Here is a 22,709-nt window from a genome sequence, read left to right on the forward strand (position 1 = left end):
CCAGATTTTCGAGAATCCGTGTAAAAAAACATACCTAATATTTACTGTTTCGACCTTGTAAATCGATTTTGAAAATCTAAAACTGATCCCAAAACCAATAATTATGAACTAACAAAAGTTTCAGCTCTTTCAGTTATTTTTCGATACATTCGCCATCTTCATGCCAATTTTCAGCACTTCTTAATCTTAAGCAATGCAACATAATTGAACCTTCAAAAAAGTAGATTTCAATTTTAGCGTTATTTCGATTCAAAAATTCAAATTACCTTCATTTTCACTTTTTTCAGCAGTTTAGACCAACTTTACCCATTCATTTTCCCACTATAAAATTCACAATTTTTTGTGAAAAATCTACGTACATATTTTAAAAAATCGAATTTCAAAAAGTTTACGAAAAATTCCCAATTGCAAAACTGACAATGAATACGAAATTGGAATTGATAGGCGGACTTTCTCGGCGGAAAACTAAATTTTTCAATTTATTTTCTCTGTATTGTTAGGCAAGTAATTAAGTTTTCAGAAGATGAGTAGGCGAATTTATCATTTTATGGTTGAAAACACTAGACTAATGTAACTGGGATTTGTATTCAATAAGTAGCTCAATTCTTAGAAGTTCTAATTTTTTTGTCAGATTTTTTTATGGAAAATTACAAATGGTCTGGTTACATCAAGTCAATGCTTATTTCCCTTCCGTTCCTCAGTCCCTGAAAGTTAAATTCAATGACACAGCTGCGAGTCAATCTAGTAGTTTTTCTTACCTAAAAATTAAATGAATTTTCACCAAGTCAGAAATTTCGAACATGATTTAATTTTGTCTCCACGTCTTTTAGGTAATTTAAAATTTATATACAAGATTTGTGTAAACTTCGGACCATTCCCTCATTATAGATAAGTAATTTTACAAGCTTTTATGGAAAAAATCGAAAATTAATTTATTTCTTCGCCTGTTATTGCATAACTTTATGAAATGTAAATAACCTAACCGTTCCATTTAATCATCATTAAAGTTCTTAAAATTTCTTTTTCGTAAATTTCTTACATTTTTCTGCTTTTCATAGTTCTCTTGTAAACATCCAAAGATTTCAAATGCTTACTGCCAAAAATATTCCACTCTGCCTTTATTTAACTGATGAAGGATCTCAAAACTTTCAAAGAAAATACGAGCAGGTCGTGAACATTTTTCATAATCTTCAAAGGTATTTCGTAAGTTTTACATCGACGTGGAAAAATACCAAAATTAGTTAAATGAAATAATTTCCGTTTTAAATCACCGGCAAAGATTTTTTAAATACTCGCGCTTCTTGAAAAATAAAGCTAACTTGACGACTTGACTTGGCCGACATTTTTCTCATTTATCCTGTTAACCAGTAGCTAACAAAGGCTGAGAAATCTGTTCTGTTATACTTGAAATTAAGAAAGCTCACAAGGTAAACGCTTCGGGATATATTAGTAAACCCTCTAAATGGGGGAAAGCTTTGTTTTGGAGTGAATTCAACACGACGAAACTAAATTATAGCTATTTAAGCAAAAGAAATTCTTACTATAGTTTACTAAACACCGCGGGCAAACAGTAAATTAAAATTTAATTGATATTATTAATGTAACCGAGTCTATGTAAAATAGTATAAAGCAAACAAAATAATTTAGATTGTCTGTCCAAAAGTACGTATTTTTTTTCAAAGATAACGCCTTATTTAGGTAAATTTCAACTTCGTAGGTATAACAAGAGACTTTTAAACGAAAGAAGTTCTAACGAGAAAAAAAAATTTAAAAAATAAATAAGATAACATCCGCAACGGCGGTGGTAAAAAGCTTAAATATTTAGGTTATTTCGTATTCTGGTATTGTTCTCCAATGGTGCTTATTTCTTTTAGTGGCGAAAAAGCTCTTGGAAAATAAGTACACTTAGCGTACAAAAGGAAGAGAAAGAGTGAGCGAATCAATGCTCCACATGTATACTTTTTGCAAGTTTCGCTTCAAGTGTCAAGTCTTAAGACAGTTGACGTCTGATGGACTTAAACCGCAAATTGTCGTTTGAAAGGGCACCATAGCATCGTCTCGCGTATACGAAATAGCTTTACTTTTAATGAGGGTAATTCGCGTTGGAGGAAAAAAAACAGGCGAAACTATATCCAAACAGATTTAAGAAAAAGCGTACTTTTCTGATAATGACGTTGAAAAATATATATTTTGTAGCTTGGGCCAAAAATTAATTAAGAGGTTTTACTCGATATTAGCCGGAAGAGGAGAGTGCTCGCAGAAGACGATGTATTAACGAAAAATTTCCCTTTTGTGTACCACATCTATAAACGAAAATCACGCCGTGTTAGAAAACCTACCTAATGTTTGCCCCGTAAAATAAAACAGAAAAAAACACTCGACGAATGTTAGATGCTTGGAAAATTGATAAAAAGTTTCAATCGTTAAATTAAAACCCGTTTGATACGCTTTGCAAGCATAAACGATGCGCGTTTTCTGTATAAAAACGCCATAAATTTTTTGTCGAGCATTTAAAAATTTTTAACGCTCGTTCATCGTTGCTTCGTGCATTTTTGTTAGAGCCTTCGAGCTACGTGACTTTTATAATTGAACGGGCCCAGCTTACCGGTAATTAAAGGCAATTCAAACAACTGCTAAGCGAGTAAACATGTAAAATGAAAGATAATTCTAATAGCGCGGATTTTTTTCTCTTTTTGCTACGTATTTGCGCCTCTAAAACGTTGATCGCATTGCTTGATTAAAATAACGTCCAGTTTACCTATACGAGTGATAATTTAAAATACCGTAAATGAACCGAACATCCGATGAGAAATTCTGCATGCGAGCCTAAGTAGTTAACACGAACCAATATATCATCATCTCATATACATACCTTATCTGGATGCTGAATAATAATAATAATAAAAAAAACCATATCGAATCTTTTTTCTATTTTTTATCTCAAATACTCGGAATTCCTTTCGTACTACCTACGACTCATATAGAGCTTTTTGCATTCGAAATTACGTCTTCGCTAAACGTTTTATCTGCCTACTCGAGTGCTCTCTGTATTGCTTCAAAAACCAAACGAATAAGAGATATGCTTCAATATACGTACCATCTAAACGGATGCGTTAAATATTAAAAAACAAATAAGAATATTTCAAATGATAGGCCTTACAGTTTTCTTTCTTATATAGTGTTCTCATTAAGAAGCTTTTAACCTTTCTCGTACCTATCTTTCCATATAATCTCCCCAAAAGAAAGAGAGATGAGGTTAAATCTCTCCACATAGAGTTTTTTTTTCTTTTAGGTAGGTACTCTTTACCTTACTCTCTCTCTCTCACTTACTCACATTGGTCTCATTTCGCCTTCACGAGGCTTAACGTTCGACTAAATTAATGGTCTGAACGTATAATTCTAAAACTTCGTACCACGTGAAAATATATTGTTGCTAAATGGAAATTCGTAAAAGGGATCACACACAAGATAGCTTTAAATTGGTATTTTACTCGGACTCCAAATGACCGCTAATTTTATACATCTTTTTGACCTCTGCCTTTGCGAAGTTGTTATTAAGTGCCGTGTGACGTGAGAAAAATCATTTGAGATCGTGTGGGTTTAGTATTATTTTTACAGACGAGCGAGATGAAAAGTTAATCGTGAAATTTATTAGTATTATGGCTAAAGAGTTGCGGTGGAGAGGGGAAGAAGGGGTGTTATGAAGTTAGGGATATGATTATTAACTTTAGGATCTTTTTATTTTTGGTGTGAAAATTACCGGGAAAGAATCATTGCTCGTGGAAAATGAAATTGAAAATATCTGGCTAAAAATTGCTTGCAGCATTCAAAAAGGTTTTGAAAGTATCTATACCTAACTAAAATAGCATAGAATTTGAGGTTTGAAAGCCTACCATTACAAGATTGCTGTAAATGGGTAGATGAAGACCAAAACTGTATAATTTTATTGAAATAATAATAATACATTATATGTTTCTCGATTTTCAAGTCAATAGTAAGTACGATCAAACCTTCATTTCGAGTTGAAAGTAGTTTGGAAAAAAATTTCATCTCTAAAGGTTCCTTCAGCAGGGCAATAAGTGAAAACACTCAACGAGAGAGCATTTTTGAAAAAAAATGTGTTTTTTTTTTCGCTCCAGCCACCCTGCTTGTCTTGGAAAAAATGGACTAGTTTTGGAAAATTGCTCCTATTTGAGATTCTGCATTTTGACTGAGACTATTGCTGTCAAAACTAAAGACCACTTGTAAGGTTCTGCTGAGTGATTAAAACATTTAAAATCAACAATTTCTTGGCTAAACAGGTGTTAGACGGATATGCCTTAATGCTGACGTAAGTACATATGTTATATGCAAAAGAGTAGTTAACTCTTCCATCACCTATGAGGTGGTGTTGTTGCGGTAACAATGACGTGGTCAAGTTGCCAAATGAGCTTTCCAGCTTCTTTGTCAACTGGACCAACGTGTAGTTCGTTTTCGGAGACATCCACGGATTGCCAGTTAATGTGTCTTTAATTTCAGTGAGCTCAAGTCCACGGTTTAAGTGTTCTTGTATATGTTAATAAGTTAAAGTTTAAGTTAAATCCCCCCTAAAATAAATTTGTCGTAATGATTTGGTGTGATAATTTATTATGTGTTTTGAGTGTACTTATGAAATCCCATAGCCGGGGTAAGTAGATGATATAATTGCTTATACCATTGGTGCACTCAGCAAGTCAGTTATATGCTATCATTGGCGCCCAACGTGGGGCAAAGCTGAGATTCTGCATTTTGACTGAGACTGTTGCTGTCAAAACTAAAGACCACTTGTAAGGTTCTGCTGAGTGATTAAAACATTTAAAATCGACAATTCTTGGCTGAACAGGCGTTTTGGCAACGTTTTGTCAAAATCACAAAATTTGCAAACTTTTTCTGGTAAATTTTTCATGTTTTTTTTTTTTTGAAAAATTTTACTTTGGTTGTCAAAATTATAAATGTTTCTGATTTCAGTGAGTATAGTGAATTTTCCAATTCACTTTAGTGCTCAAGTCGTCAAATTCATAAAATTTGACGATTTTTGTGGTTAATTTTTCAATTTCTTGGAAAGCTTCACTCAAGTTGTCAAAATCATTAAATTTTGCCTTTTTTTTGAACCTAGGTATACCTAGTCAATTATTCTGGAAAATTTGCCGATTTCAAACTAAATAATTATGGTTAATTCACATGGAATCACTATCGAAAATAATCAATTGGTATTTTCAAGTACCAACCTAGTACTAGGTATAAACAGTTGAAAATTCTAATCAACAAAAAGTTGTATTCGCCAACTTTTTTAACTTTTCAGATGCCCATCATTCCCCTGCCATCCTTTAGTTTCGTCCCGAGGTAAAACGACACAAACTCATCCACCTTCCAATGTCGGCTTCCAGAAACGGTGTTTCAAGATTTCCATCGGTTCTGGAGAGATTTTCGATTTTCTCCTTTCCGGCTGTTCTATACACAGCTTTAAAATTCTTTTAAAAAAACTGAAATAATCTCGCTGAATTGCTCCAGAACTGCTGGAAATCGTAAAATACTATTTCTGGAAGCGTACTCGTATATTGGACATCAGATGAATTTTGGGAGTTTTACGTTGACTTTGGATCGATTGGGTGATATTTCACTATTTTGGTTTTTACAAATTCCAAAAATAGACCAAACAACATTTTTCTACCCTCCACCCTGGATTCGCTGGAATCGTGTGTGATTCGATTAAAATACTCAAAAGTAGACGAGAATCAGCTTAGTTTTCAGCCCTGCAACTTGATAAATTCCTTTTTACGATATTTTATCATGTCTGATAAGCGAGATAAATTGCGAAAATCAATTCATGGGTTCGAAATTTTTTAAGCATTCAAGTCATCGAAATGAATTTGAAAATTTTCCATACGCTATTAAGAAGGAATGGAATTTGATAAGTGAATCAAAATATTTGTTTTCCATCTTTCAAGCTGAACGTTGAAATTTTCCACTAACTCTTTCTATTTTTTAAGAATTTGAATTTTTGTCATTTCCTCCAAAGTACTTGGCGTCTTTGGTTTTCGTCAACAAATTATTATGATGGGAGCGTGAGAGGGGTTATTAAACTTGAAAAACAACTTCAGATACCTACCTACCCACAGTACCTATATGAAAAACGTCAAGTCAAACGACTTTCACAATTTTTCAGTACACGATGACTCCTCCTTCCTTCCTGATTACTTGAAAAGAAAATTGTAGGTATGGTTAATGAAGAAAAATCTCCCGGTGCAAAATTTGTTTATGCACATGTACATTTTGTGAGTAGGTATTCATCATTCAAACTTTGCTTTAATCTCTCTCATATTTAAGCTCTTGAGAAATCAAAAAATATTTTGTATCTTACATTTTTTCGATATAACTTTTACTGGGCTATAAAAATTTATTTATTGTGAAAAACGAGAAGAAGAAAGAGAATAAAATTCATCGAGTTCAACGATCACATAAAATCACTATGGAGTTGATGACCGTTGAAATTATAAGCAGTGTCCTTCTTTTATTTTTTATTCGTACCTGTTTTAGGCATCCCTGCTTCTTCACCTGTGTTCTCATTATTTTGATCTTGAAAATTTTCAGCATTCGTGTATGTATGTATTAGGTAAATAAATACATACCTACCCAATTAATTACTTACTTACTCTTGATTTTTATTGCTGGTTAAATATCATACACGTAGATAACTTAATATTGTTTTAAAACCTTCCACATCCGTTCGTTAAAATAATCAAATTAAATATTAACCTAATAGGTGTACTTGACTAAATTTCTTTACATTCTTTCTCATATTTTTCATTTTCATCCGCCTCGTTGGTTTTTTTTTTTACAGAATTTGTTTTTCATTTAAAATTAATATTTTTGCACGAATTTCTACGTCAGATTAAGTATCAAAGTTTCGCGTTAATCGAAAAATTTTTTCCAGCCTTCGGTGGCTGAACAAATTACTTTTTCTGTTCCGCGAACGAGAAAGCTATCATTCAGTGTTTCGTTTCACTACCACCGTATTTTCTGTCTAAATTTTGTATCTATTGATGTCAGTTGTAGTTGAAATTTTCAAAGTTTGGATTAATTTTTACAAAGTTGAATATGAGAAAAATTTTCGAAAAATGTTGTTTTTATATGCCTACTTAATGAGAATTTTTCTCGAGTTGAGAAATGTTTAATAAGCACTTAGGTACTTTATTAATGTGGTAGGCATGTATACATTTTTTTACGAGAGAAATAACAGAAAATGAAACATTTTTTATACCCACCTAATGCCAAAATTTTTATAGGAAATGAAAATAATTATGGTATTTACGGTGAACTGGATTCTGTAAAAAAACCCTGCATTGTTTAAATTGAGCATTTAATTTTCAACATATAATACCAACCAACCCTTTTTTGGGGGGTCAAATTTATGGCGGGGAATGAAACCATAAAGGTCGAAAAATCTTGTTCATAAATGCTAGAATACTCATAGGTAGGTATTAAAATACTTGTTTGTCATTTCAGATACGAACATAGAGCCACATCAGAGAGGTCGTTTGGTTATGAAATGCTAATTTCCAACGTCCATCATTTTTTATCAACTAGTCTACGTATTTGGCGTAAAATATTCGCTCAAGGTGGGACTACTGGTAAGTCGAAATTTTCAATAATTAATGCCGACGATATTATTGGAGTACGAACGGGTCTATATTTAGTAGATATGCGTATTATGTACGATGGATGGTTTAAATCGAGATACTCACGAACGTTTAAATTACTACTCCATAGAGCTATGACAGGTCTTGAGTTATTAAAGTTTAAAGTCGAATCTTTTGCCAAAAGCGTACCTTTAAAATAGTAGGTGAGAATACGAGCAGTATATTTGAGATGCTTTCTTTTTATGTAGTTTTGCATAAAGTTGGCAACATTTTTTGCTATCGTTTCGTCGACTGCGACGCTATTCATAATATACTTAATATTTCGTTCTAATGAATGGAGACTGAATGGTTTAAATATTTTAAACATAAAACGTCTCTTTCACGTGCGTTTTGCTAAATACGAGTGCATATTTTTTATGCGAAATTGTCGTATCGATATTTTCAATGCTATCGTGCCAGTTGAACTAGAGACAGGAAAAGTAGGTAGGTAATCGGAATTGGATTTGTTTATACCATTTTTAGCGTAGGTACATATATTTTTTTGCGTAGGACTGTTTTTAATTTGAATCCAAAAATGATTAAAAATTAGAATAGAGTTGAGTGCACAACAAACACAAGATGAATCAGTGTTTTTCGAAAAAAAGAGCTTCTTACGTGCTCATCATCATCCTTCCTCACTGTAGGTAACCTTAATTTAATTTATATCATCTTTCAAAAACACTCTCTCTGGTAAACCAAACGCTAGTACGTTACCGGTAAAGAAAGACTGGCATTTTGGCAACCAAGCCAAAAGCCAAAACCCCTGTACAAATGTTTAAAAAGTAAATTATCATGTAAGTGAGCGTCAATGTAAATGTCAATTTGATAGTTTCGCCCCGAAGTTTCTTTATAATGTCACTGAATCGAGTTTCCAAAGTGAAAATTACTCCGGTAGATATATACTTTATCCGATGCGCACTGCGCGACGACGAGAAGATAGGAATTTTCAATTTTTTCACTTTTCTTTTATTCTTCTAAATAACGAGTTGATTCAGCGGTTTCGTGCTCGGTTACGAAAACTAAATTGTAAAACTTTAGATTCGACTCGGGCTGGCGGAAAAAAATATTTTCAAACGTCGAATTCAGCCCGTAAAATTTATTTGCCTTTCAGCTTCGATTTCAAAGTTCACAGCGACTTGGGATTTTATACGTCAAATTTTTATGTTTCGCGTGCAGGCTCGATTCGAATGTCATACCCCATGTGTGAAATTTTTGGTCGAAAAATCGTAGGTGCCTACAAAGTAGTAGGATACCTATACGCCAAACGTTTACACCTACATGTACCTATGTGTAATGTACCTACACGTATTGTTGGGTATTTTTTTCTCGCTAGAGAGATGGTCAAAGTGTTTTGAAGTTTGTTTTTTTTGTTTTGGAAACGAGACGAGAGTGGGGAGAATATGAGAAATTAATTTTGTGACTGTGTTGAATTAAAAATGAAAGTAATGTCATTTCAGGCTAGACTTGGAGATTTACGTATCATATAAACAATTAATGTTGCATGTTACTCTGTAAGATAAATCTAATCAGTCGTAATTTTGCTTAAATCATCTGTGGTAACTTAGATATAAACTAAAGTTGTGATTTGTGGAGGGTAAGTATTTCTACAAAATATGCAATCTCTAGATCTTTTCATTTTATTTGAATCTTAGACATGATCCAATTCTCGTTCCCATCATTCAAGAGTCCAATCAATTCTATGTGATATAATATATACATATCATATCATTCATGACATGCGAATCAATTTCATGTACTGGAAAAAACGACCTGGGAATCAATATTTGACCACTCTAAATTCCTAAAAAAAAATCATTTGGGAATCAGCTCTCTTACAGCCAAAGTTGGCGGCACTGCGTTTCAAAATATTTCTCCACTTTTAGGAATGATATCTTTCAATATTCTTTCTGAATTAGTGCGAAATATTTGCCAAGAAAAAAATTTTAAAACACGAATTTATCCAAAAATAAGCGATTTTCAAATTTTTAATTCCTCAGTAGAACCCTAAAAGTGGTCTTGGATTTTGACTGTATAATACCTACGTAGCATAGATCGATGCAGAATCTCGAATACTTTCATTTTGGAACTTCGTCATCAAAAAACTACGATTTTTAAAAAAATACTCACTCTTTGAGGGGCGACTTTTCTCATCAAGGGGCACCTTCGGAGCAAAATTTTTTTCTGAGTAATTTTCAACTCAGAATGAAGGTCTCTGCTGAATTCAGTCAATACCCGCCGAACTTTTTTTTCACGATCTATCTTGCTGCATTATAAATATGCACTTAAGTGAGACCAGGCTTTTTTTATCGCTTCATTTTTGGGGGCACAATAATTCTTGAAAGTTGTAAGTCCTCCTCGAACATCAAAAAAACTTTATTTTCGCATTATTCGTTAAAAAGTTCTCTTTTAGTTCCAAAGTTTCCAAACAAACGTCCAGTTTTTTCCAAAGTTGCTAAAGCATAAGGTTCTGGTTTTTTTTTTGCCAAATTTGCTCAAGTCAAAAAGTTGCTCAAAATTCCGATTTTTGTGGGGAAAATGTCAAAACGCGTAAATTTTTGAAAAATAGTCAAGACGTGTGCACTTTTGGTACAAATGTCAAAACGTGTCTACTTTTATCAAAATCGTCAGTGTCCATTTTTGGTCAAATTACCAAAAAAAGGTATTTTTTTTGAAAAAAATTGTCAAACAGTTCTGTTCTTTCCAAGATTCGCATTACCCTCAAAAATTACTGTTTTTGCCTAAATTGTCAGAAATTTCATTTTTCTGTCAAATTGTCAGAGAGGGTCAATTTTTGGGAAGTGGACGAAAAGTTGCAATGTTTTTTCGTCAAAATTTTCAGAAAATGGTTTTTTGATGAAATTGTCAAATGGTCGTAATTATTACCAAGATTGCTATGAAAGTGCTTTTTATTCAAATGTCCAAAAAGCATTGATTGATGCTTTGGTTGTTGGAAGGATTATCTTTTTGTTTTAAAGTTTGCAAAAAAAAAGTTATGTTTTTTGCAAAATTGCTTAAAAGATTCGATTTTGCTCATTTTTTTGGGGGGTGTTTTTAATTACTAGATTATTACACCCTTCGTAAGGAGGTTTATATAGAATTCGCCAAGTTATGTTCTTTGATTAAGGTGATGATTTTTTCTATTTCGGAGGGGTTGTCGGGAATGAAGGGGGAGCCTTGGTCTATTTGTAGAGATGATCGATCTTTTGGAGCAGATGGGGACAATAGAATAATAAGTGTTGAACAGAGAGGGGTTCAGATGAGCAAAATTGGCATAAAGGCTTTGGTGCATTTCATTTTTTTTTTTTTTTTTTTTTTTTTTTAGTTTTTATGGCAATTTCTCGATATTTTTGAAATTTCCTTCGACAGCACTGCGTGCTCTGAAGCCCTGTATGGGACGATTGTGCTTCTTGAAGCTCTGTATCTGTGATTGATCTGATATTGATCCACGTAAAACATAAGAGTTGTTGAAGTATAACTCAGTTTCTCAGGAGATGATTTGATAATTGATAAGTCAAAGGAAAATTCGAATATTAAACCTAAGGAGCTTCAAATCAATCATAATTTTCACGCTTACCAAAGTTGCTATGAATAAATATTGAATGATACAGACACAGACAGACAGACAGACAGACAGACAGACCAGCTTATTTGTATACTCATCTTCACAAACACTTACCTGCAACAAATCAAAATAAAACATATTTATTAGTTAAATGAATTAAAATTAGATACTTAATGAGAAATCAATCATTTTTTTTAAAAAATCTGATTATTGAAATTATTGATAAACGGTCAATTTATTTTGCGTGCTTGAAATTCATTATTTTTATAATGATACCCTACGTATTTGCAAAATCGACCGGCTGGTCAAAATTTGATACAAACCAAATTTCAGCCTTTTATGTTAATTTGATCAATTTTTGAGTTTTTTTCATGAGAAGTTGGCCTTGAAATTGAAAAAATTGAAACTAAAAGGTATCATTCCTGACACTGGAAAAATATTTCGGAACGCAGTGGTACCAATTTGTTTGGCTATTATCGCCAAATTCAAAAAATTGAGAAAAATAGCCAAAAGCTTCCAATTTTTTAATTTTTTGAAATTGGCAGTAATGGTCAGAAAATTGGCACCACTGCGTTCTAAAATATTTCTCCAATTTCAGGAATGATATCTTTCAATATTTTTTCTGAATTAGAAAAAATTTTCAAAACACAAATTTACTCAAAAATAAGTGATTTGCAAATTTTCAACTGCTGAGTAAAATTCTAAAAGTGGCACCCTTGGATTTTGACGGCAGTGGCATAGATCTACGCAGAATCTCAAATTAATAGTTTCATTTGAAACTGAGCCATAATTTTCCAAAACAGGTTGTATAGCAACAGGAGCGAAAAAAAACACTCCCTCTTGAAGGTCTAAATCTTCCCTGTAGGGGCAACTCCAGAATTAACATTTTTCGTGGGTAACTTTCAGCTCAAAATGAAGATCTTTGCTGAACTTGGTCAAAATCCGCCAACTTTTTTTCGCAATCCACCCTGATAAACACATAACTACTTACTCATATCTTTTCACTTTCAATTTTAAGGGGTTGGCATGCAACCCAATCTACACCAGTGTAGTTTGAGTTGCTGAATGACCAGGAAAATTATTCGACTGTCTGAGTATAACACACAGTATCTAGATATAATAATCGATTGCCAAAAATATCAAACTTGATTGAAAAAGCCATCGGCAAATGCACACTGCACTCAGTACCGGAAATACTTCCTCCGCTGGACGATTTTCTCGACGATTAACTATTAGGAAATACACGATGAAGTATAAATAACGAATTAAAATACGCTCAAGCCATATTGGGTAGCCGGATCTAGGAAAGGTATACGCATAGAAGAGGTTGACGGAAAGACACGAAGCAATAAAATGACGGAGGCGTCTACGTCCTTATGCATGTCGGCGGAAGTAATAAATTTCTGTGCAAAGCTTAATTCAAAAAGCCCGCAAAACACAACGGTCAACATTTGCCGAACTGGTGCGTAACTATTGCCATGTGTAAATAGAGAGAAGGAGCAGAAAAAAAGTAGCGTAGTATTCGTCGTCGTCGCAATGGTGGTTGTCGTCGTCGTTGTGCTCGTCATCCTACAAAAAAACTAACTATTCAGCACCGCGTCACGTATTTAAATTACTCGGAAATGAATTCCGAACACGCACGAGTACAAAAGTACAACAATTCTGTTTCGTAAAGTTTAGCATATTTTATATCCACCGACGACAACGACGACGACGACTACGATGACGACGCCAAATGCTGTGACCGGTGTAAAGATTTCGTTTCGATGATTTTTACCGCCAAACGTTGGCGTTCGTTTTCACGAGCCAGAAACCTTTTTTTTTTTTTTTTTGGTTTTGTTTTTCAAAATATTAATTTATTAGCAGGTGTCTATAGGATGAAAAAAATTGAAGAGAGAGGAGGTGGTATTTTTTAGAAGCTCTACTAATAATAACAATAAAAATCCTAAACGAAAACATTACAAGGGGGTGGTTTTTTTGGCCCTCCTCCTGCTCCGCCACGTTTGATAAATTTCTATACAACTTGGCAGCTCGGGCGCAGCGTTTTGCAGCTCGCTTAGCTGAACGGTATCGCTATCGTGGTTTAATTTAGTAACGGCAACTACTTATATACCCGAAAAGCAGCTTGTACAAAGCAAAGACGCCTTACTGAGATCGGCTGAAACTCGGCAAGCAACCGGCGAACCCATCGATGAAATTTCAATTACCCTGAAGTTTTGCTTTGAACGAGATTCTTTTATCCTGTCAAACTGTTATATTGCCTTAGCCTGTTTACATGACGGCGCCGTTGAAGAATTTTTTTGCCCACTTTAAACCATCTCGTGAGCTATGTTGCGTAAACGAGCCAACAATTTGGGCCGAGGAAATGTTAAAATCTTCATCGAATCACCTTCAGCAGTACGGGACTTGTTTGCGAAATTAAGCGTCGCCGCGCGAATAATATCAAAGTTGGGGAATGCTTGTTGAATATTTTTTCTCTTATTTTAAGTTGGTAAATAACAAGCCTCGGGCGGAATTCACAAAATAACGAGTGGTGTACACTTGTAAACGCGAACAAAGCGGCGGTGAAATTAGTTTTTAAAAATGTTAGCTACACGGTAGCTTCCTTAATCGTTTAAAATTCAACTCTGTGTGTACCTGTGATCTGACAGGGATGTTTTAGCGCCAATTTCAACAAAAGCGGGATTTTTGAAGAAAAAAAACCTTTGAGATTTTTTACTGATTTAATTCGGACTAATTGAGTTGATTTTTCAGCTTTTGATTTTATTGAAAATTTAAAAGCATTTGCTAAGCTAAAAACGGACGAATAAAATTTTATTCGAGGCACAGAAGTACTTGGGAGGATGAAAATGGCATTTACTGCCAATTTCAAAACATTGAGAAGAGTAGCCAAAAACTTACAAATTTTTAGCCAAATTTTTGTAAAAAATGATTGCTATTGCAGTAGACCCAACTTTAGATAAAAAAGTCGGGAGTCAAAAATTTTGATAGTTCTCGACGTTTTGAGCTCAAACTAGACGATAAGTTTCAGCACGACCTTGATTTTTACATTTTATGACCTGGAACCTGTTCTAATTGATCAAATCAACTCAAACTTGGGAAATGTGGTTCATTTAGGACTTAGAATTGACCCCCAAAGTTTCAAGTGTCAAAGTTGAAAATTACAGAAAGGTCTTTTTTTTGGAGGAGCATAATAAGACCCCAAATGAACGAAAAGGGTCTAAAATCATATAGTAGGTCAGTACCCCCACTGTGATTAACATATACAAATTTCAGCTTCCTAGGTCATCCCCACCCCATTTTAGGTGGGAAAACCCACATTTTACCTCTATTTTCGACCCCCTCACCCTTAAAATTGACCTAGGGGGTCCAAATTCTCAGCATACAATGAGAGGGTGCCCCTTGAGTGCTTTTTGCAGAATTCAACCTTCCAACCCCATGTGACCCATCTCCAGGGTCAAAAAAGTGGATTTTTGCGTGTTTTTTGACGTTTAGCCAAACCTACAGCCCCTCCAAATTGACCTAGAGGGTCCAAATTTTCATAGTACATTGGGAGGGTGTACCCAAAGTGCCTTTGCAGGTTTCAACCTACCAACCCTATTTGGCCCCTCTCCAGGGTCAAAAAAGTGGATTTTTTCATCCATTTTACGTGTTTTTTTGAAAATTTTGACGTTTAGCCAAGCCTACAGCCCCTCCAAATTGACCTGGAGGGTCCGAATTTTCACAGTACAATGGGACGAGGTACCCGAAGTGCTTTTTGCCGGTTTCAACCTTCCAACCCTATTTGACCTGTTTCAGGGTCAAGACAGGTTTGTTACCACATTTTTTGAATACCCCCGCAAATATAAGAAGGAAACAGTGGAAGGAGAGAGTTGGGCGAAGCCCAAGGGGGGTTTCGGGAAGACTAAGTCCCCCCCCCCAATACAGGCGAAGCACAGGAGCGAAGCGAGGGTGCGAGTAGTTCAAGAGCCCTCTATGTTTTTGGCACAAAAATTTGGCTCTTACGTAGCGGTAGACTGCTACGACTTTTTTTCAATTTTTTGAAATTGGCAGTATTGGTGTTAAATAGATAGATAGAGGCGTTGCCAATGATAGGAGGATAAGAATATTTCCCTAGTAGGTCAGGATGAATCTAACTCCCTAAGAGATGTAATATATCACCTTTTAAAATAGTACTTACCCGCTGCTAGCTCAGCTTTTACAACACCAATATGTATAAATTTAAACAGATTTAGTCGAGTTTACCTTGTATTAATTCGAACCGCACGCGAAATAAGAACACACGATAAACACGAAAAGTGTATTATAATTTTGGAATAAAATTACAACACGAAACTTAAGTCTAAAACATATAAAACTCTACGCGTATAACCAATATATATTCCACCAAATAGTGGCGTAAGTAGGATCGCTTTTACCCACCTACGTGTAACTATCAAATTGCCCGCGTTGGGTAGCGAATTTAGAAGACTTAAGTTTAAACGCGAATACTCTCCCTTAAACACGAACGTTAAGGCAGAGGACCTGGGACTCAAGCACAACTCTTACGTAGGAGTGAGTGGCCTTATTACTTTTCTGCGGTCAGACCTACCAGACGAAGCGCGAATCGACAAGTGAAGATCAATTCCATCTCAACTTGGCTTCTAGCCTCGAGTCGAGAAGGAATTGAGCTTGACGAACTTGTGAGCTTTTCACATCTGCCCTTAATGGAACGATGTGAAAACACCTCTTGGGTGGTTCCCACGTACTTAACACCTTACCTAAGTGCATCGAGTATATACTTTCATCTAAGTAAAGTACTGTAGAATCGAACTATTGATTGGATTCTCCAGTACTTCCTTTAGATGAAAGATTTATAATCCCACTGAGAGAGATACGATGAATATCCCTGTCTAGCCAGTGAAGGCATATTGTCCCCTTACATTTGCCCCTAACGTGGGTTTACTTCTAAAGTATCCCCTGAGGAAATGTAGAGGAAAGCACGGAAATTTTGAAAAAAAGGTGACATAGTGCTTCACTGGATGTGACCCTATTGCCCCCCGTACTTTGCTTGAGTGATGCGGGGAATAGTAATCCCAAAATAAATTTTGAAACTCTTTGGTTTTTATTATAATTCCAAAAGTGAGGTGAATTTTGAGTGTGCTGGTGAGTTGACTCTTACTGACAAAGAGTAACTACAATTGATCATCAATATTTGACCGAAGTCAAAGATATCAATAAACCAATCAGATGCTACCTTTGATCTGGTCACTCCACAGCAGGGTCATGGCCGAAATGGTAAGTATTTAAGTACGATTTAATTTTTGAGGGGGAGGGTTGATCTAAAAGGTACCCTTCCTCAATTTTATGATTTCAGGAGAAGATGAAAAAAGCTCAAGAAGTTCGTGGTTGTTTGGCTTTGTTGTCTTTGGATGGTCTGACCAAGAATTTTTGAAGAAAAATTGCTGGTAAGGTTGGCTTAAGTATAGCTATTGTTTTTACTAAAAAATTTGAAAAATGGATGATTTTCTATTGGAAAATCATTCATTGAGTAATTTGAGTAGAGTTTTTATAGTTTAAAAAAAAAATTGAAAAAAAAAGAAAAAGGTTCTAAAAATTAAAAAAAATTCTAAAGGAAAAATTTTATCAAAGTTTGATGTGATATTTGAGCATTTGAAATGTTCAAAACTGATCATTGATAAGAAAAAAAGAAAAAAAAAGAAAATTAAAAAATTTGAAAAAACTTTGAAGAAAGTGAGTTATTTTTCTATTAGAAAAATTGTCATTTCTTCAAAATCCAAAAAAGAATTGTTTTTTAGGGAAGTTTGAAAAATGAAAAGAGAAAAAAAAAAAGGTTGAGGAAAAATGAATTGTTTTTTTATTGGAAAAAATGTTCATTTTTTCAAAAAAAATTGACATTTTGGAATTTTATTTTTATGATAGAGTGCTAAGTTTTTGGAAAAAATTGCGCTACCTTTCTGTTGTACACGGAGTTCGGTTGAAAGCGAAACTACTTACCACCACTATTCGATGAAACATAAAACAAATAAAAAAAAATTTTGAAAAAATTTAAAAAAGTTTAAAGGGAAATAAATTTTTAAGAAAAATTATAAAAATAAATAGGAATGTACCTAAACAAACTTAATTTTAAGCAACGTTGTTTTTCTTCTTTTTTATTTGTTTAACGTTGTTTTATAGTTAATTAAGAATAAATTAATTTCTAGTCAGTCTTATTTCTCATAATTAATTTCAAGTTTTTTCTTCTTCTTTACAGGTGTATTTTGGTCAACGACGATGGCAAGAGAATTACTTTGTTTATCAAAAACTGAAGATAAGTACAAAAATATATTTACATTTTTATTAAATAATGTAAAATTTAAGAGCATTTTTGTTTCTTAGGATTAATCAGTCTAATTTAAACACATGATCGATTTAAAATGTCTGTACATTTTTTATTTCTAAAAAAAATTTTAAAATTATGAAATAAATTAAATAAAAAATGTTGTTTTTGTTTAGGACCAGTTCAGAGAAAGATGGGTGAAACTTAAAATAGGATTGAGCCAAAGTTGAACCAGTCTGTTGGGATATTTTTCGTATTTACAATAAGGTGAGTAAATCTAAAAATTTGGCTTAATTTAATATAGTATGTATTTACGATTACGTAGTTTAAAATTAGTTATTATACAAAATAATAGGAAAAAATGATAGTTAAAATGATAATTTTAATTTTAATTTTAAAATTAGAAAATTCTAACCTAATTCTTTTTGTTCCAGTAAGAAGACAAAGAAGATTTCCTTAACTAATAATGCACAGATCCTTTTTCTTGGCTCATGGACTTCTTTTCCAGGTTGTATTTTTTCATAGAAAATAATTTTAGATAAAAATTAAAAATAAAATTTGAGTAAACTTATGCCATTTTTGTTCCACAGGAAGACAAAGATAGCTAGATTTTTGAAAGGAATGTTATCCGTCTACGGTCTGATTCAACATGGCCTTCTGTGCCCTGAATGTGATATCTTTGTTAAAAAATAAAAAAAATTTGGGCGCCAATGTTAAATAGATAGATAGAGGCGTTGCCAATGATAGGAGGATAAGAATATTTCCCTAGTAGGTCAGGATGAATCTAACTCCCTAAGAGATGTAATATATCACCTTTTAAAATAGTACTTACCCGCTGCTAGCTCAGCTTTTACAACACCAATATGTATAAATTTAAACAGATTTAGTCGAGTTTACCTTGTATTAATTCGAACCGCACGCGAAATAAGAACACACGATAAACACGAAAAGTGTATTATAATTTTGGAATAAAATTACAACACGAAACTTAAGTCTAAAACATATAAAACTCTACGCGTATAACCAATATATATTCCACCAAATAGTGGCGTAAGTAGGATCGCTTTTACCCACCTACGTGTAACTATCAAATTGCCCGCGTTGGGTAGCGAATTTAGAAGACTTAAGTTTAAACGCGAATACTCTCCCTTAAACACGAACGTTAAGGCAGAGGACCTGGGACTCAAGCACAACTCTTACGTAGGAGTGAGTGGCCTTATTACTTTTCTGCGGTCAGACCTACCAGACGAAGCGCGAATCGACAAGTGAAGATCAATTCCATCTCAACTTGGCTTCTAGCCTCGAGTCGAGAAGGAATTGAGCTTGACGAACTTGTGAGCTTTTCACATCTGCCCTTAATGGAACGATGTGAAAACACCTCTTGGGTGGTTCCCACGTACTTAACACCTTACCTAAGTGCATCGAGTATATACTTTCATCTAAGTAAAGTACTGTAGAATCGAACTATTGATTGGATTCTCCAGTACTTCCTTTAGATGAAAGATTTATAATCCCACTGAGAGAGATACGATGAATATCCCTGTCTAGCCAGTGAAGGCATATTGTCCCCTTACAATGGTCAAAAATTGGCACCACTGCGTTTCAAAATATTTCCTCAGTTTTAGAAATCATATCTTTCAATATTTTGGGCTAAATTAATGCAAAATTTTGCGAAGAAAAAATTTTCAAAACACGAATTTATCTAAGACTAAGTGATTTGCAAATTTTCAACCACTCAGTAGAACTTTAAAAGTGGTTTTCGATTTTGATGACGATTGCACAGATGGACGCAGAATCTCAAATAGTTTCATTTGGGACTGGGTCATTTTTCCCAAAACAGGTTGAGTCGCGACAGAAGCGAAAAATTTCCCCTCTTTGAGGGTCCATTTCTCCCCTCCAGAGGTAGCTCTGGAGCTGAAATATTTTTTGAAAAATTGGTAATTCAAAATGAAGTTCTCTGCTGAATTTGGTTAGAATCCATCGACCTTTTTTTTTATCGATTCATCCAAGTAATACCTAGGTTCATATCTCAAAACAGAATGAACTTGAGAAAAATCTTTTTGCGTAAATTCGAAAAAAAAAAAATTGAAAATTGAAAATTGATATTTACATAAAATTTGAAAAACTCACATTCGAATTTTTACGATGGCGGTTCAACTTCTTGAAATAGCAAAAGCATCGAAGGCTGCTACGTATTTGAATATTTCAATAAATTAGAGTACAGACCCTTTTGTGCCCTTTTTTGAAAAATCAATTTTCAAAATGGGATCTCAGCGACCTTTCAAGGGCAGAAAAGTTTCCAATTCTGATGAAATATTCAAAAAAAAAGTTCAGAAGTGAAGTAGAATGGCATTATAGGTATTAGGTACAGATTATTATTAAATTTGAGATGCCAAGATCGAATGTAAAGTCAATTTTCCAACTTTACTCCTCCCCCCATCACAAAATTTCAATAAAAATAATTGCTCATCAGTAACGAAAATTCTGAATTTAAGAGAAAAAAATAAATATCTACCTCTCAGTTCACCTCACAAATTGTAGAAAGCTTCCAACCACCTTCAAGTCACTCGTCATCATCGTGAAATAGAAGAACCACAACCACATTTACGAGTAAATTCTGTTCTTATAAACGTTATCACATAAAGATCACCCTACTTCTCGACCACGTGAGGAATCATCATTGTGTGGACAAAAGCGCAAAAAATCTGTCAAACTTGCAAACGCTGTGATTATGGCATTTAATTATGAAAACAGAATGTAACATCAGCAAAGGAATTTTAATGATAGCCATTGTTATTATGGACTTGCATTCCAGCAGCGATAGATAGAACACTATTTCATAAAAGAGCTGAGAGAGAGAGTGACAGCGAAGAGAGGGACGAGAGGAGAAAAAGGGAGAAAAAACCACACCGGCAGACTGGTGCTATAGTTATTTGTATGTAGTGCTGGGTATTATGACTGGCTGGGACAGAAACTCCATAAATACTACAATGAAAACCATTTTCCAGTTATTTTGGTCCGTATCAGAAAAAAAAGACGACAAGTTTGAAAAAAGAAATAGAAAATTCCTTTTGTGTTTTTGCTTTAATATTTTTCTTTACCAACACGCTCGAAAAAATCCATAATTTAGAGCGAATTCGATGATTTGATAGATTTAGAAGAAAAAAAAACACCAGAGCTGGATTTTGTTTCAAGTTTTAATCCTTGGAGGAAATTCGTCGTTAGCCTATAAAAGGGTTCTCGATTTTAAATGCGTATATGAGAATTGAAAGATAATCTATCGAACATAAAACAATTCAAATTATTCTCAAATGATCAATTTACGTAAAATTTTGATCGTAGTTTTAACTAAACATCGTTAAAAGAGTAAAGTACATATAGAAGAAGCTGTACTTTAATGGTTCTTGATTCATTACCACGATCGAATTGGCCTTTAAAATAGAAATCAGCTAAAGCCAAGCTTCCGATAACAAACTTGTCGCCGATATAACGCTGCCATAATAAAGGCACATGTGTATCCCAATATGATCCTACATAATACCTGAACTTTAAAGTTATCAAAGTGCCGGAGAAATATGTATTACTAAGCATGCGAAACCTTCTCTGTAGATGCAGAAAAGGTTTTAATCTTCGCATCGAGTGGGGAAAAAATACACTCGCATAATATCTCTTATCTATCCAAATCCATAAATTGAAATTACCTACTCTTAAACATTTTATACTGTAGAATACAAAATTTGATAAAGTTAATTTAATCTTTATTTTTACGAGCAGTCCATATAGAATTGCTTCGAATGATTTAAATTCTCGCGCCAATGTGTTTCTCTCTGTTATTTTTTCTGCTATCAGCACACTCGTCTGCTGCAATTTGATATTTTTTACAAAGAAAATTGAAAGCTTAAATCGTGCACGAAAATATATTCAATTTTACTCGCTTAACGTGTATTAGTCTGGCTAGATGCATATACCGCATAGCGCGCAACGTTTCGCTATCCTTTTCAGCTTTATCGAAGCATTTGAAAAATTTCGTTGAATTTATCGAAGCTTTATCCATTATAGAAAGCGGTACCAAGCGGAGTAATTCAAACGTACATACGTAGAAATTTTTTCAATTTCGTATATACTACATAGGAGAATAGTAATAGTATAAACTTACAAACACATTCGATGAGTGTTTGTTTTCAGATAAAAGAGACAGACAGGCTCTATTATTACGCAACAAACTTTATATAAATTTAAAATTAAATAAAAATTTATCGCTGTGTAGATCAGATCAAACGTACAAGAGAACCACACGTGTCTAAAATTTACCTTTAACAGCTTGGACACCTACGTAAAATTCAAAAAAAAAAAAAAAAAAATGAAATCCAGATGAAATTGAAAAACTTCAAATACCTATCTAACTGTAATACGAGTAGGTAAGGTACCTGCTTATTTGAAAATGAAAAAAAAAAAAAAAAAAAAAACAGAAATTACCTGCTTATTTAATAAATTGTATGAAAGATGCCAAACACGATATCTATGCTTTTAAAAGCACTTAAGATTTAGGTACCTAATGTAGGTAAGATGGTTATGACTGACTACAATTCCTTTGAGGAAGTTAATATGCAACTTTGTTCTACTTATTAGTAGGTATAAGGTTGATTACCTTTTAAAATTACCATTCAAAAGTGTAAGATTGGTTGCACTGACGTGACATATTTTACAACATGATCGTTGGAGAACGTAGTGGTTGTTTTCTTCCGGATCAAATATTAAACTTTGGAAAAACGTGTTGAAAAATACCTAAACTTTCCAAAATTGACCTCGTAACCTCTCATTTTGTTTCTAAATTTGAAACACTCTTTATTCATAACCTCAATGTGACAAGCGAAATAACGTACCTACTCAGGATTTTTTACTAACAAGGAAACCACTCGTTAAGTGCAGTGGAGCTAAAATTTGGCTCACTAAAAGAGCATATTCACCCAGACCTCGGAGCAAGATTTTCGGCTGCCAAACTTGATTTTTCTTTTTGACGCCAGAAAAACTGTTGAAACTTTTCATACAGAGAAGTAGGTACTACTTTGCTATACCAAAAATTGATTTCAGTTTCAATACTGTTATGAAACAGTTCTCAAACTTTGTAGAT

General features: G+C 33.9%; 1 protein-coding gene and 1 long non-coding RNA gene across 3 annotated transcripts in view; one reads left to right on the forward strand and one right to left on the reverse strand.

Moving 5' to 3' along the window:
* LOC135835524 (zwei Ig domain protein zig-8-like) overlaps positions 1–22,709 on the reverse strand; it is a 415,219-nt gene that overhangs the window by 241,144 nt on the left and 151,366 nt on the right. The gene's annotated exons all lie outside the window — the stretch shown is intronic.
* On the forward strand, positions 15,329–18,239 carry LOC135835523 (uncharacterized). The gene is made up of 4 exons (XR_010556902.1): positions 15,329–16,706; positions 17,513–17,845; positions 18,013–18,086; positions 18,169–18,239. It is a non-coding gene; the product is annotated as an uncharacterized LOC135835523 (long non-coding RNA).

The sequence above is a fragment of the Planococcus citri genome, chromosome 2 (assembly GCF_950023065.1).
Source record: "Planococcus citri chromosome 2, ihPlaCitr1.1, whole genome shotgun sequence".
Classification (NCBI taxonomy): domain Eukaryota; kingdom Metazoa; phylum Arthropoda; class Insecta; order Hemiptera; family Pseudococcidae; genus Planococcus; species Planococcus citri.